At 46.8% G+C, this 14,991-nt stretch overlaps 1 long non-coding RNA gene across 1 annotated transcript; it reads right to left on the bottom strand.

Moving 5' to 3' along the window:
* Positions 1-2,635: 2,635 nt before the first annotated feature.
* On the bottom strand, positions 2,636-14,836 carry LOC142775604 (uncharacterized). Its single transcript, XR_012886825.1, has 2 exons — positions 13,919-14,836; positions 2,636-2,860 (listed from the first exon to the last, which is right to left on the bottom strand). It is a non-coding gene; the product is annotated as an uncharacterized LOC142775604 (long non-coding RNA).
* Between the last annotated feature and the right edge of the window lie 155 nt (positions 14,837-14,991).

The following is a 14,991-nucleotide window of genomic DNA, read 5'->3' as shown; positions in this document are numbered from 1 at the left end:
CACGATTATGAAAAAGCTTGTTATTTAATACATTTATTATTTCTTCAAAGAAAATGTGTAGCTTAATTGTACCCACATTATACGTGTGAGGTTTCATTTAGTTTTTGCGCTTGCTGCCTTTTTAGCTCGTCTGAGAAAACGTATGCTTTCAAACCCAGGTCAAACAGAAGCGTCCCGACCCCAAGTCTCAAGATTTCCCGGCCCCGCCTGGTCCTGAGTGTTCTGGGTTGTGCGACCTGCCTGGAGCTGAAAATTTTCCTGAAGACTCGCCAACCAAACAGTTCTACAAAGACAAGGTCCTTTCCTCACAAGAAGAGATAACCCAGTTGAAGAAGAGGGTCAAAACACTGCAACAAACTAAACGAAGGCTGGTCAAGAGAAATGAAAGCGCCCAAGAAATCATCAAAGAAATCAGAGAGCAAAAACTCTTGTCAGAAGAAGGCTCACATGTGTTTTCATCTGTTTTCTCGGATGACATTCAGCAACTACTTTGCAGGGTGGGCAATGAGCAGAAGGGCAAGTACCCACCTGAGCTGCGAGCATTTGCACTGACTTTGCATTTTTACAGTCCAGCCGCGTACGAGTATGTACGATCCAAGTTCAACGAAGCCCTCCCATCCCAGCGAACACTAAGGGGCTGGTACAAGTCGATTCAAGGAGCTCCTGGCTTCACAGCCGAAGCATTTGCTTTCCTTGAGAAGTTTGCGGAAGCACGTGATGAACCCTTCTACTGCGCTCTAATTGTAGACGACATGGCCATCAGGAAACATGTAGAGCTAGTTGGAGATAAGGTAGTAGGGTATGTTGACTTTGGAACTGGGCTTGACGATGACGGTCTTCCTGAAGCTGCAAATGCGTGTGTCTTCATGATCGTTGGAATCAACGTCAGATTTAAGATGCCAGTTGGATACTTCTTAATAGACTCACTCACAGGAGCAGAGAGGGCCGAGCTGGCCAAACAGTGCATTGAGAAGCTTGCGTTGGTGAAGGCTGAAGTAGTCTCTCTCACATTTGACGGTGCCTCGTCGAATTTCACTATGGCCAGGTGTTTAGGTGCTCAACTTCGTGTTGACTGTGAGCAAATTTCTTCAAGCTTTGTGAACCCAGCTGACGATGCTAAGAATGTTTACATTATCCTAGACGCCTGCCACATGATTAAGCTTATCCGCAATTCCTTGGCGAACTTAAGCTACATTGTTGATGCTGAAGGAAAGCACATAAAGTGGGCCTACATAGTGGCATTGGAGGCATTGCAGCGTTCCGAAGGGCTGCGGCTGGGCAACAAACTCGCGAAAGTCCACGTGCAATGGGAAAAACAAAAGATGAAGGTGCGATATGCTGCGCAAGCATTGAGTTCCTCTGTGGCCGACGCCTTGGACTTCTGTGAAAATGTGCTGAAGCTACCCCAGTTCCGGGGCGCCAGTGCAACATCAAAGTTCGTGAGGGTCTTCGATCACCTGTTCGACCTTTTTAATTCTAGGAACCCTTTTGCAAGGTCGTGCAAGGCTCCTCTGCGGAAGCAGAATGAAGCCTGCTGGAAGCCATTCTTTGCCTACACCCAAGCGTATATAAAGGGATTGAGAGATCCGGCTGGGCGGCCAGTTTTAGAAGGCTTGAAAAAAACTGGTTTTGTGGGCTTCTTGATCTGCATGGCGAGCACTGAAAAAATGTTCGACGAGCTTGTTGGCCAGGGTAAGCTGAAGTACTTGTTGACGCACAAACTGAGTCAGGATCACGCTGAGAACTTCTTCGGATCTGTTCGTGGCCGAGGTGGGTATAACAACAACCCAACCGCTGCTCAGTTCATGGCAGCATACAAGCGTTTGCTGGTGCAAACAGAAGTGACGTCTTCTAGCTCGGGAAACTGCACCAAAGACATGGTTTCCATCCTGAATGCCACTACTGTTGTCGCCCAGGTAGACGCAACAAGTGCGCTCACAGACATGCGCAGGTCCTCGATCTTGGAGCCTCACGATGACCACGACTACACGCACCCTGAAAACCTTTCTGCCGTAGTTGTTGCGGTGGTGCCTTATATCGCAGGCTTCGTTGTACGCCAAGTGTGCAAGACAACATGCGAAGAGTGCATTGCAGCCCTGTACTCAGATGAGCTAGTTCCCCTAGTTGAGCAGAAAAACAGAGGTGGGCTTGTGTCCCCGTCCAAGGATGTCATTGGCTTGTGTGAAGCCGTTGAAAAGGGGCTGCGACGGCTACAGATTGAGTGTGGAACACTTCAAGCAGTTAACTCCCAGTCAAAGCATCTCGTTTTGGAAGTGCTACGACTGTCTGTAGAGGAAAAATGGTTTCAAAAGCTAGAGCAGCACATTCTTGACCTTGATCCCCTCGACAATCATATCTACAGCTTGTGCAAAAAAGTTGCGGAGCTGTATGTGAAAATCCGCATCCACCATATGACAAAAGAAAGAAACCGCGAGATCATCAAGGACAGGGTCAGGCCAGTTCTTTCAAGAATGATCATTTTCAAACATCAGTGAGTCTCCCCGCACTGCTCGTTTCGGCTATACTGTTCGCATATATTTTTAATGTTTGTGTGATTGTGTTTTTTCTGCCATTTTCGAGTTTCTCAAAGGGTTATCGTAGGCCATTTCGCCACCAAAAAGCAAAGAATAGATGCTTACAACCTGACACAACTGTTTTTATTGCTTTGAAGACGCGAGAAACTGCACCTGCTGCTTAGATAAGCGCGAGCGCAGCTGTACTCGGCTGTTTCTTGCCTCTGCCAAGATGGCCGCCGGCGGCTCGGCGCGGCTTCACCCCCTCCCATGGGTAAGCATAGGCGGCTTCCACTCCAGCAGGTTTTTATATCCTCCTTGCTGTCCGTCTGTCGGTCATAAGGTCCCTAGATGAAACAAGGCAGCGTCACTCATTGTTCTCGAACCGTCCTCCTCACTCTCTTGATTACTCCTTTTTTTCTCTGCCATCCGCGTCTGTAATTGATGCATTACTTGCATGTGATCTTGCAAATGGGTGGTGGTGTTATTTATTATTATTTATTTATTTTATTTATTTATCACATACTGCGGACCAAGTATGGTCCATGCAGGAGAGGGCAATACAGTTCAAAATTCTTCTACATACATACACTTCCGCTGCAGTATACATTCACTGCAGAACAAAATTCATGTACATTAAAAATTCGTGAAAAACAAGGGACAAATACAGGCAAAGAAGCAGACTTAAAAGGTTCAAAACGAGTACGCATGCGCATATGGCTCCAGCCGGATTCTCGCCGTGACCACAGACAAAATCGTAGCCAGAACATAAACTGAAGATTAGAGTGTACTAGAATGGGGGAGTGGGTCCACTGTGGCCGGCGGCAAGCGGTGCGGGTGAAGCAAAAACGGCGGAAAATTTGGTGGCGCTGCAGTAGCCTTCTCCTGAAGTGACGTCAGTTTCGGCGGGAGCGTGCGAGTCGTGCGGCGGTTCGGGCCGCACGACGCGCTGGCGGGGACGCTGAGCGCTCGATGTTGTCGTCTGCTCGACGCGCCGTCGTCTGTTCGATGCACCGTCGTTCGTGCGCTGTTTTCACAATTTGTCTCCTGGTTCTTTTTTTACACATTATTAGAGACAAAAACAAGTGACATGAAATAAAATGTATGCTTTTTTTCGTGAACGCGTAGGTTTGTATTTCCCTTTGAGCAAAGCCGTCTGGACAAAGAATACGCGGCAGACGGCACGTTTGCGTGCGCAGATATGTGTCTGCTGGTTGCATAACGGAGCGTTCCAAGCTGCTTCAAAAGATTAGAGGATGAGCACGTCTAGGCGTAGAAATTACTGTTGTGTCGTAGGCTGCCAAACCGGATACAGCAGAGTTAAAAACCAGCCCAAGCTCTCACTCTTTGGAGTACCTCAAGACGAAGAAAGACGCCGGCTATGGGACCAGAATCTCAACCGCGCTGATCGGCCCTTGCAAGTCACCGATGCCATTTGCGAGCTGCACTTCGAGCAAAAATACATACTAAGGCAATATGTACATATTATCGAAGGCCGAGAAGTATATATAGAGCGGGGAAAGCCGGAACTTCGCAGTGATGCTGTACCCATAATTATACCTCATCTCCTGAAGTGTCCTGACGAGCAGCCCACACCGGAGCAGTCAACGAAGAAGAGAGCGGCTTCACCACCAACCTGTGAAGACCAGCCGTCAAAAAGAACTGCGCTGCAATCAGTTGAGCCGCAACTGAGATTTGAAGATTGCGAAAGTGCGAGGCAAAGCGACAACGCATTTGAACTTGAAGACGTTGTCCGGCCAAACGACCACTGGGCAATGCACAAGTTTCGTCATTATGACGGAATTGCTTATGTTTCGGCCTCCCTAAGTCGTGAACTCGTAAGCATCGAAAAGACTGTGCTCATGAATTACGGTACCGACCGGAGTGAAGTGATTTGTCGGACATATGTTCGGAAGACGCTGATCTCCGAAAAGGTCGCCTATAACCTTGAAGATGCCAAACAAGTCCTGGACTGCGCAGAATCTCTTCACCCTTGCAGAGGAGCAGGTAGGGCGAAGGACTTCACCTATGACGTTCTTACGAAGAAACTGGAGCAGCAAATCTCTCATTCCGACGGCCTTGTCTTCAGTGTCACGTGCAAAGGAGCGGTTAAACAACAAGGTGAGTGCGGCAAACGTTTATTGAGACGTCACTTGTAATTGTACAATTAATCAATCAGTAACCTGTTTAATGCTAGAACATTTGTGTGGCCCCTAATTTTTGTAGTACTCATTAACATTTACGAAAGAATAGTTTGCCTACAGAAAGTGAAAGTGCATAAATTGCGTTTCAAACATGCATGGTAAAAAACTGGAAGCTCTTCATAATTTTTTTCTCGTATACTTCCAGGTTCTTCATGCATTTCATGCAAGTACGTGAGGAAAGTAATACTCACCAGAAAAAGCTACCTAAAACGAAAAGAGCGAAGAAACTCAGTCTCCACCAAACTGCGGGTCCTGAGTCAGAGAAACAAGCGGATGGCGACAAGGCTGTTGGACATTGCTGGTCGTCTCGAAGAGATGAGGGCAAACAATGCGAATGTCGCGGATAAAATACTAGAGGATAAAATATCGTCACTACCGCGAAAGCAGCAGGCAAGTGTTCGCGCTTGCTTTCAAGCTGCCAAACAAACCAGCAAGCAGGGCATGCGCTACAATCAGGAGTGGATCCTCGAGTGTTTACTCATGAAACTAAAGAGTCCCCGGCTTTATCAGCACATCAGAAAGAACGAAATTCTCATGATGCCCAGCAACACTACTTTGAAAAGATACTTGAGGTCATACGAGTCGGCCTTCGGTTTTAATCAAGCAGTAATGAACACTCTAAAGAAAAAAACCGCGAGCATGTCAGACCTCGAAAGACACGGCGGACTATTGGTGGACGAAATGAAATTGTCAGAACATTTCAATGTGACGGCGTCTGGCCAGATTCAAGGCTTCGTGGACCTTGGAGAATTTACGAAGCCCGAAGACAAGTACCAGCAATGTGATCACGGCATGGTCATCATGTTTGTGCCTTTCGCTGGAAAATGGAGCCAAATTGTGGGCGTTTTTGCGACAAAAGGAAATGTGAGAGGAGACATTTTATTGAAAATTCTCATGGAAGCTACCATCCTCGTGGAACAGGCGGGCTTGTTCGTCGACCACATCACTTGTGACGGAGCCCCCTGGAATCGAAAAATGTGGAAGCTAGCGGGGGTGTCGGCGTCATCGAAGAAAATAAATGGCGCCATACAGCATCCTGTCGACGAGATGAGGAAATTGCACTTTATCTCCGATTTCCCGCATCTGCTAAAATGCCTCAGGAATGGTCTTCTCCAGAAAGGCTTTGCAACACCAGACGGATTGGTACGTATAGATTCATGGTTGACATTTTACAAAGATTGTGTTTTTTGCATACATTGCATTACCTCAACCTATATTTCTAGGTGTCTGTGCATCCGGTTCGGGAGGCGTACCTTCTAGACAGAAGTGTTAGGACACTGAAAGTTATGCCCAATTTGACCGAGACGCATCTGGAACCAAACTCATTTGAGAAGATGAGAACCCCTTTCGCCTTCCAACTATTCGGTCCATATGTCCTACGGGGCCTGGCCTTCTACAAGGAGGACATCGAGAGAAGGTGTGGCAGCATCGAGGCAACTCAGCTGTTCTTCTCGTGAGTTGCGCCTACGTTCCAAATGAATTAAGTGTAATCGTAAACATCTCAAACGCATGATGAGCGCTCTTCTGACATACATTCTTTTTGTTTATTTTGCAGGAAGATCCAACGACTGATCACCGTGATGACTTCCAGGTTTCGGGCCGAAGCGCTGAGACCAGCTTCTACAGACGTGGCATTCCTGTCCAATTTTCTGGACTTCCTGAATGACTGGGAATCATTCAGTGACAACAAGCGGCACTTTCTCAGCGAGTCCACTGCCATAGGTTTTAGGGTCACTATAGCAAATACCCTTTCATTGCTGAAGTACCTGACAGAGAGCGTTGGATTCAAATATCTCATGACATCTCGACTTAGCACCGATCCCGTGGAACATTTCTTCGGCATCGTTCGCCAGTCAAGTGGCTGCAACGCGCACCCCTCTCCGGATGAGTTTCTAATAACCGTCAACTGCTTGTCCTTTTATAACTTGGCGCACAGTGTGGACAGCGCAAACGCAAACCCTGACATGATAAACGCTCTTGTCACTGTGCATGACAGACAGGGTCTAAAGGTCACGCACAAAAAAATTGATGATCTTATATCACAGGGAAAACTTGGCGAGGTCGAAAGCACGATTGCCACGATGCCAGAAAAGTTTGCTGACCACATCGATGTGACTTTGGAGAAGAGTGACTCGAGACTCATTTACTACACAGCAGGGTACGTGGCCAGAAAGTGTGTATTGAAGTTGGCATGCGTACAATGCAAAGAAGTGCTTCTGTTTGAGAAAGCTGTCGCGGTTGCTGAACAGCTCCCTTCGCAATTCACGGAGCAATGCGACTGGGGTGGACTTCTGTACCCCTCACGACAGCTGTATGATTTCATTGCCTCACTTGAAAACTTGTTTACTGAATGTTTCAGTGTTTCCATGTTGCACACAGATAGCATCTCTGACATCCTTTCATTGGTGAAAACTAATTTTCTGAACTCGAAAGCGGTCGGCTGTCCAGACCACAAAGATGCAGTGAGCACAAAGCTCGTTTCGTTCTACGTGCTCACTCGCCTTCACTTCTTAGTGAAGGGAATGAACAGGGAAAACGCTTCGAAACGAGCGAGAGCAAAACACTTAAAGCTTAGCAGGACAACATAGAGCCTGACGTTCCTTGAGCGACGGTGTCGAAGTCTTTCGATGATATTTATTTTGTTTTTTATATTTATGCGAAAAGCTTGCGCAGTCAATTTAAAATAAAATATTTTGCGCATATCACTTCTTTATTGGTGTCTTTCAGACTTCCTATCTATAGGTGAAAACACGTTCATGTTTCGAACAAATGTTTGCATGGACACGTACCGCAGGCACGAAGAGAAAAGGTAAAATATAACATATTTCATTAATACCTACAACGTATACCAGCACTAGATGCCGAACAAAAACTCATCATAAAACCACCGCGACGGACGTGCGTCCGCCCTATAAGTCATTTCCTACGAATAGCACAGTTGCCGTCCGATGTGACTAAACTTCCTTTGCCAACACCCTCACGTAATCGCAACAGGACTGGTTCAGTTTTTCAATAATATCACGCGTCCCTAACGAATAGCTGCAAATTTGCAGAAGGGTTCGCATACTTTAGCTTTAATTCTCGTGATAACAGCTGGTAACTTTAGTCTTGCATCATATTCAATTTGCTGCCGTGAGTCTAAATTTGCACCAAACGCAAACTTACTTATATATCCCAGTTATATTGACATTTTTAAAAACATCGCAGTTAATGCTCATATTACACTTTCGATGCGTACGTTTTCGCAAAAGCCAAATTCAACTTACGCTCTTGATTGTAAACAATTACCGTGGAAATCACGGTACTTGCGTGCGTGACTACCTATACGAGCAGGGCGTTTCGCAATATAAACATTTAGATTTTGTTGAACTGGCGCGGAAGCACGGTGCGACGCCGTTCACGGCCACGCACGCACGAACGAAGCAACAACGCTGCGAGACTGCGCCAGACGCGCGAGCAGCACGCGAACCGCGCGAACTATCAGACTACCCACCCGTCGCGAACCGCGTGGCAAAGGGGACTTGTAACCATGGCAACCACGGCTAAGTCTTCAGGTGAAGGCGATGGTAGCGCCACCTGGATTTTCCGAAAAAAACGCCTCAGCGTGGAGCCTTCAGTGGACCCACTCCCCCATTCTAGTACACTCTACTGAAGATAGAGAGCCCATTCTAGTACACTCTACTGAAGATAGAGTGTACTAGAATGGGGGAGTGGGTCCACTGTGGCCGGCGGCAAGCGGTGCGGGTGAAGCAAAAACGGCGGAAAATTTGGTGGCGCTGCAGTAGCCTTCTCCTGAAGTGACGTCAGTTTCGGCGGGAGCGTGCGAGTCGTGCGGCGGTTCGGGCCGCACGACGCGCTGGCGGGGACGCTGAGCGCTCGATGTTGTCGTCTGCTCGACGCGCCGTCGTCTGTTCGATGCACCGTCGTTCGTGCGCTGTTTTCACAATTTGTCTCCTGGTTCTTTTTTTACACATTATTAGAGACAAAAACAAGTGACATGAAATAAAATGTATGCTTTTTTTCGTGAACGCGTAGGTTTGTATTTCCCTTTGAGCAAAGCCGTCTGGACAAAGAATACGCGGCAGACGGCACGTTTGCGTGCGCAGATATGTGTCTGCTGGTTGCATAACGGAGCGTTCCAAGCTGCTTCAAAAGATTAGAGGATGAGCACGTCTAGGCGTAGAAATTACTGTTGTGTCGTAGGCTGCCAAACCGGATACAGCAGAGTTAAAAACCAGCCCAAGCTCTCACTCTTTGGAGTACCTCAAGACGAAGAAAGACGCCGGCTATGGGACCAGAATCTCAACCGCGCTGATCGGCCCTTGCAAGTCACCGATGCCATTTGCGAGCTGCACTTCGAGCAAAAATACATACTAAGGCAATATGTACATATTATCGAAGGCCGAGAAGTATATATAGAGCGGGGAAAGCCGGAACTTCGCAGTGATGCTGTACCCATAATTATACCTCATCTCCTGAAGTGTCCTGACGAGCAGCCCACACCGGAGCAGTCAACGAAGAAGAGAGCGGCTTCACCACCAACCTGTGAAGACCAGCCGTCAAAAAGAACTGCGCTGCAATCAGTTGAGCCGCAACTGAGATTTGAAGATTGCGAAAGTGCGAGGCAAAGCGACAACGCATTTGAACTTGAAGACGTTGTCCGGCCAAACGACCACTGGGCAATGCACAAGTTTCGTCATTATGACGGAATTGCTTATGTTTCGGCCTCCCTAAGTCGTGAACTCGTAAGCATCGAAAAGACTGTGCTCATGAATTACGGTACCGACCGGAGTGAAGTGATTTGTCGGACATATGTTCGGAAGACGCTGATCTCCGAAAAGGTCGCCTATAACCTTGAAGATGCCAAACAAGTCCTGGACTGCGCAGAATCTCTTCACCCTTGCAGAGGAGCAGGTAGGGCGAAGGACTTCACCTATGACGTTCTTACGAAGAAACTGGAGCAGCAAATCTCTCATTCCGACGGCCTTGTCTTCAGTGTCACGTGCAAAGGAGCGGTTAAACAACAAGGTGAGTGCGGCAAACGTTTATTGAGACGTCACTTGTAATTGTACAATTAATCAATCAGTAACCTGTTTAATGCTAGAACATTTGTGTGGCCCCTAATTTTTGTAGTACTCATTAACATTTACGAAAGAATAGTTTGCCTACAGAAAGTGAAAGTGCATAAATTGCGTTTCAAACATGCATGGTAAAAAACTGGAAGCTCTTCATAATTTTTTTCTCGTATACTTCCAGGTTCTTCATGCATTTCATGCAAGTACGTGAGGAAAGTAATACTCACCAGAAAAAGCTACCTAAAACGAAAAGAGCGAAGAAACTCAGTCTCCACCAAACTGCGGGTCCTGAGTCAGAGAAACAAGCGGATGGCGACAAGGCTGTTGGACATTGCTGGTCGTCTCGAAGAGATGAGGGCAAACAATGCGAATGTCGCGGATAAAATACTAGAGGATAAAATATCGTCACTACCGCGAAAGCAGCAGGCAAGTGTTCGCGCTTGCTTTCAAGCTGCCAAACAAACCAGCAAGCAGGGCATGCGCTACAATCAGGAGTGGATCCTCGAGTGTTTACTCATGAAACTAAAGAGTCCCCGGCTTTATCAGCACATCAGAAAGAACGAAATTCTCATGATGCCCAGCAACACTACTTTGAAAAGATACTTGAGGTCATACGAGTCGGCCTTCGGTTTTAATCAAGCAGTAATGAACACTCTAAAGAAAAAAACCGCGAGCATGTCAGACCTCGAAAGACACGGCGGACTATTGGTGGACGAAATGAAATTGTCAGAACATTTCAATGTGACGGCGTCTGGCCAGATTCAAGGCTTCGTGGACCTTGGAGAATTTACGAAGCCCGAAGACAAGTACCAGCAATGTGATCACGGCATGGTCATCATGTTTGTGCCTTTCGCTGGAAAATGGAGCCAAATTGTGGGCGTTTTTGCGACAAAAGGAAATGTGAGAGGAGACATTTTATTGAAAATTCTCATGGAAGCTACCATCCTCGTGGAACAGGCGGGCTTGTTCGTCGACCACATCACTTGTGACGGAGCCCCCTGGAATCGAAAAATGTGGAAGCTAGCGGGGGTGTCGGCGTCATCGAAGAAAATAAATGGCGCCATACAGCATCCTGTCGACGAGATGAGGAAATTGCACTTTATCTCCGATTTCCCGCATCTGCTAAAATGCCTCAGGAATGGTCTTCTCCAGAAAGGCTTTGCAACACCAGACGGATTGGTACGTATAGATTCATGGTTGACATTTTACAAAGATTGTGTTTTTTGCATACATTGCATTACCTCAACCTATATTTCTAGGTGTCTGTGCATCCGGTTCGGGAGGCGTACCTTCTAGACAGAAGTGTTAGGACACTGAAAGTTATGCCCAATTTGACCGAGACGCATCTGGAACCAAACTCATTTGAGAAGATGAGAACCCCTTTCGCCTTCCAACTATTCGGTCCATATGTCCTACGGGGCCTGGCCTTCTACAAGGAGGACATCGAGAGAAGGTGTGGCAGCATCGAGGCAACTCAGCTGTTCTTCTCGTGAGTTGCGCCTACGTTCCAAATGAATTAAGTGTAATCGTAAACATCTCAAACGCATGATGAGCGCTCTTCTGACATACATTCTTTTTGTTTATTTTGCAGGAAGATCCAACGACTGATCACCGTGATGACTTCCAGGTTTCGGGCCGAAGCGCTGAGACCAGCTTCTACAGACGTGGCATTCCTGTCCAATTTTCTGGACTTCCTGAATGACTGGGAATCATTCAGTGACAACAAGCGGCACTTTCTCAGCGAGTCCACTGCCATAGGTTTTAGGGTCACTATAGCAAATACCCTTTCATTGCTGAAGTACCTGACAGAGAGCGTTGGATTCAAATATCTCATGACATCTCGACTTAGCACCGATCCCGTGGAACATTTCTTCGGCATCGTTCGCCAGTCAAGTGGCTGCAACGCGCACCCCTCTCCGGATGAGTTTCTAATAACCGTCAACTGCTTGTCCTTTTATAACTTGGCGCACAGTGTGGACAGCGCAAACGCAAACCCTGACATGATAAACGCTCTTGTCACTGTGCATGACAGACAGGGTCTAAAGGTCACGCACAAAAAAATTGATGATCTTATATCACAGGGAAAACTTGGCGAGGTCGAAAGCACGATTGCCACGATGCCAGAAAAGTTTGCTGACCACATCGATGTGACTTTGGAGAAGAGTGACTCGAGACTCATTTACTACACAGCAGGGTACGTGGCCAGAAAGTGTGTATTGAAGTTGGCATGCGTACAATGCAAAGAAGTGCTTCTGTTTGAGAAAGCTGTCGCGGTTGCTGAACAGCTCCCTTCGCAATTCACGGAGCAATGCGACTGGGGTGGACTTCTGTACCCCTCACGACAGCTGTATGATTTCATTGCCTCACTTGAAAACTTGTTTACTGAATGTTTCAGTGTTTCCATGTTGCACACAGATAGCATCTCTGACATCCTTTCATTGGTGAAAACTAATTTTCTGAACTCGAAAGCGGTCGGCTGTCCAGACCACAAAGATGCAGTGAGCACAAAGCTCGTTTCGTTCTACGTGCTCACTCGCCTTCACTTCTTAGTGAAGGGAATGAACAGGGAAAACGCTTCGAAACGAGCGAGAGCAAAACACTTAAAGCTTAGCAGGACAACATAGAGCCTGACGTTCCTTGAGCGACGGTGTCGAAGTCTTTCGATGATATTTATTTTGTTTTTTATATTTATGCGAAAAGCTTGCGCAGTCAATTTAAAATAAAATATTTTGCGCATATCACTTCTTTATTGGTGTCTTTCAGACTTCCTATCTATAGGTGAAAACACGTTCATGTTTCGAACAAATGTTTGCATGGACACGTACCGCAGGCACGAAGAGAAAAGGTAAAATATAACATATTTCATTAATACCTACAACGTATACCAGCACTAGATGCCGAACAAAAACTCATCATAAAACCACCGCGACGGACGTGCGTCCGCCCTATAAGTCATTTCCTACGAATAGCACAGTTGCCGTCCGATGTGACTAAACTTCCTTTGCCAACACCCTCACGTAATCGCAACAGGACTGGTTCAGTTTTTCAATAATATCACGCGTCCCTAACGAATAGCTGCAAATTTGCAGAAGGGTTCGCATACTTTAGCTTTAATTCTCGTGATAACAGCTGGTAACTTTAGTCTTGCATCATATTCAATTTGCTGCCGTGAGTCTAAATTTGCACCAAACGCAAACTTACTTATATATCCCAGTTATATTGACATTTTTAAAAGCATCGCAGTTAATGCTCATATTACACTTTCGATGCGTACGTTTTCGCAAAAGCCAAATTCAACTTACGCTCTTGATTGTAAACAATTACCGTGGAAATCACGGTACTTGCGTGCGTGACTACCTATACGAGCAGGGCGTTTCGCAATATAAACATTTAGATTTTGTTGAACTGGCGCGGAAGCACGGTGCGACGCCGTTCACGGCCACGCACGCACGAACGAAGCAACAACGCTGCGAGACTGCGCCAGACGCGCGAGCAGCACGCGAACCGCGCGAACTATCAGACTACCCACCCGTCGCGAACCGCGTGGCAAAGGGGACTTGTAACCATGGCAACCACGGCTAAGTCTTCAGGTGAAGGCGATGGTAGCGCCACCTGGATTTTCCGAAAAAAACGCCTCAGCGTGGAGCCTTCAGTGGACCCACTCCCCCATTCTAGTACACTCTACTGAAGAGGAGGAGCGTTTCGGTGTGCGCAAAGTCCACCAACATTGTTTCGCCATGCTCGTTCAATGCAACATCTGCGTTTTTCAGCAATGTTGCGTTGCCGTAAACAACAGAAAATGGTTTCGCTCTCTTCAACTTACCTCGTGCTTTCCGAGATGAAGCGCACCATGAAGTGCAACTATGAACCATTTCACGCGAATGCTTTCGTGCAACTCCGTCAACGTATGTCGACGCGGATCTGCGAAGCGAGTTCACTTGTCGGTTTTTATTGAAACGCCAGGCGCGCGTCTAATGCGTGTCTAGTGCATGCCAGTTGGTACAAATACATGTGGTTATGCACGTATACAGAACAGCTGTAGGTTGTAATCAACGCAACTTCAGAAACATTTCTTTCTTGACCAGTTCCCGCTTGAGCCGAAATGCGCTGCTTTGAGACAACTCACCAGTAGAACTCTCACTTTTCAGGAAGTTCCCAGCACCGCATCAGAATCACTTGGCATCACGATTGTCCAAATGGGCACATTTAAAAAAAACGTCATCGCAGTGCTGCTGGACGAGTGTTCGTACCAGTCTGGTCGTAGATGTTTTTTTTTTTCTTGCGTTGCACAAGCCGGTTGTAATCAATCGTCACAACGTCACGCCCTGTGGCCACTTACAGGATCCAGCAAGAAGCACGTTCACTGTGTCACATCACGAACAAAACACAATCGGCGAAGGGGACTAGTTAGAACTGGACGAAATACCGCGGCCGTGGAACTGAAATGTACTACGCGAGACGCCATGGCTAGTGGTGTAAAGTATAGAACTGCCCAACGTTGCCGGTTGAGTAACGCACATCCCGCTTGCTCTTGTGTTGTGCCGTTTATATTCATAAAGGTAACTGTTTATTCTACGTCTTATTTCGTTCTATTTTGTTTCATTTACATCTACTCACCGTAGCAACAGAACCCAAACATTCGCTTTTGGATGAAAGTTTTAAACCTTCTAGGGGGCGCTTCAGGCAAATAAGCGAGGAGGAAAAGGGAGGGTGTCGCTACCTTGGAAACTTGTTTCATCTAGGGACCTTTCCTTCCTCCGTGTTAGTCGGTCACTCTCACTACTGCCACCTGCTGAATGAGTCATACAATTTGGTGGTTACGGCCGGTCACAAAGAGACATGCATAGACAGACCCACGGCTTAAGTTTCGCGCCTATAAGTCAACCACAAACAATGTCTTGAAAGTTGCTGTGCAACAATGTCAACGGTGTCTGTTTTGCTACAGAACATGTAAAAAGATTGATACAGACTCTGAAGATGAAGTGTTAGAGGGGGTGCCTGATATCTTGCTTTCAATTGGACTCCACCACGGTCTTCACATCTATCATGCATTGTTCACACACACTTGCTACAAAGATCTCTTGGCATATTCAGGCGCGCTGTATAGTTAGTTCACCTGTGTTTCTTAAAGCGTGAAGAGAAATTATGTCGCATCAATAATGCTGATGGCCCAATAAGCAACTCCTTTTCTGAACCGCA

Source organism: Rhipicephalus microplus, chromosome X (genome assembly GCF_043290135.1).
Source record: "Rhipicephalus microplus isolate Deutch F79 chromosome X, USDA_Rmic, whole genome shotgun sequence".
NCBI classification, from domain to species: domain Eukaryota; kingdom Metazoa; phylum Arthropoda; class Arachnida; order Ixodida; family Ixodidae; genus Rhipicephalus; species Rhipicephalus microplus.
This window is presented reverse-complemented; position numbering and strand designations above follow the sequence as displayed.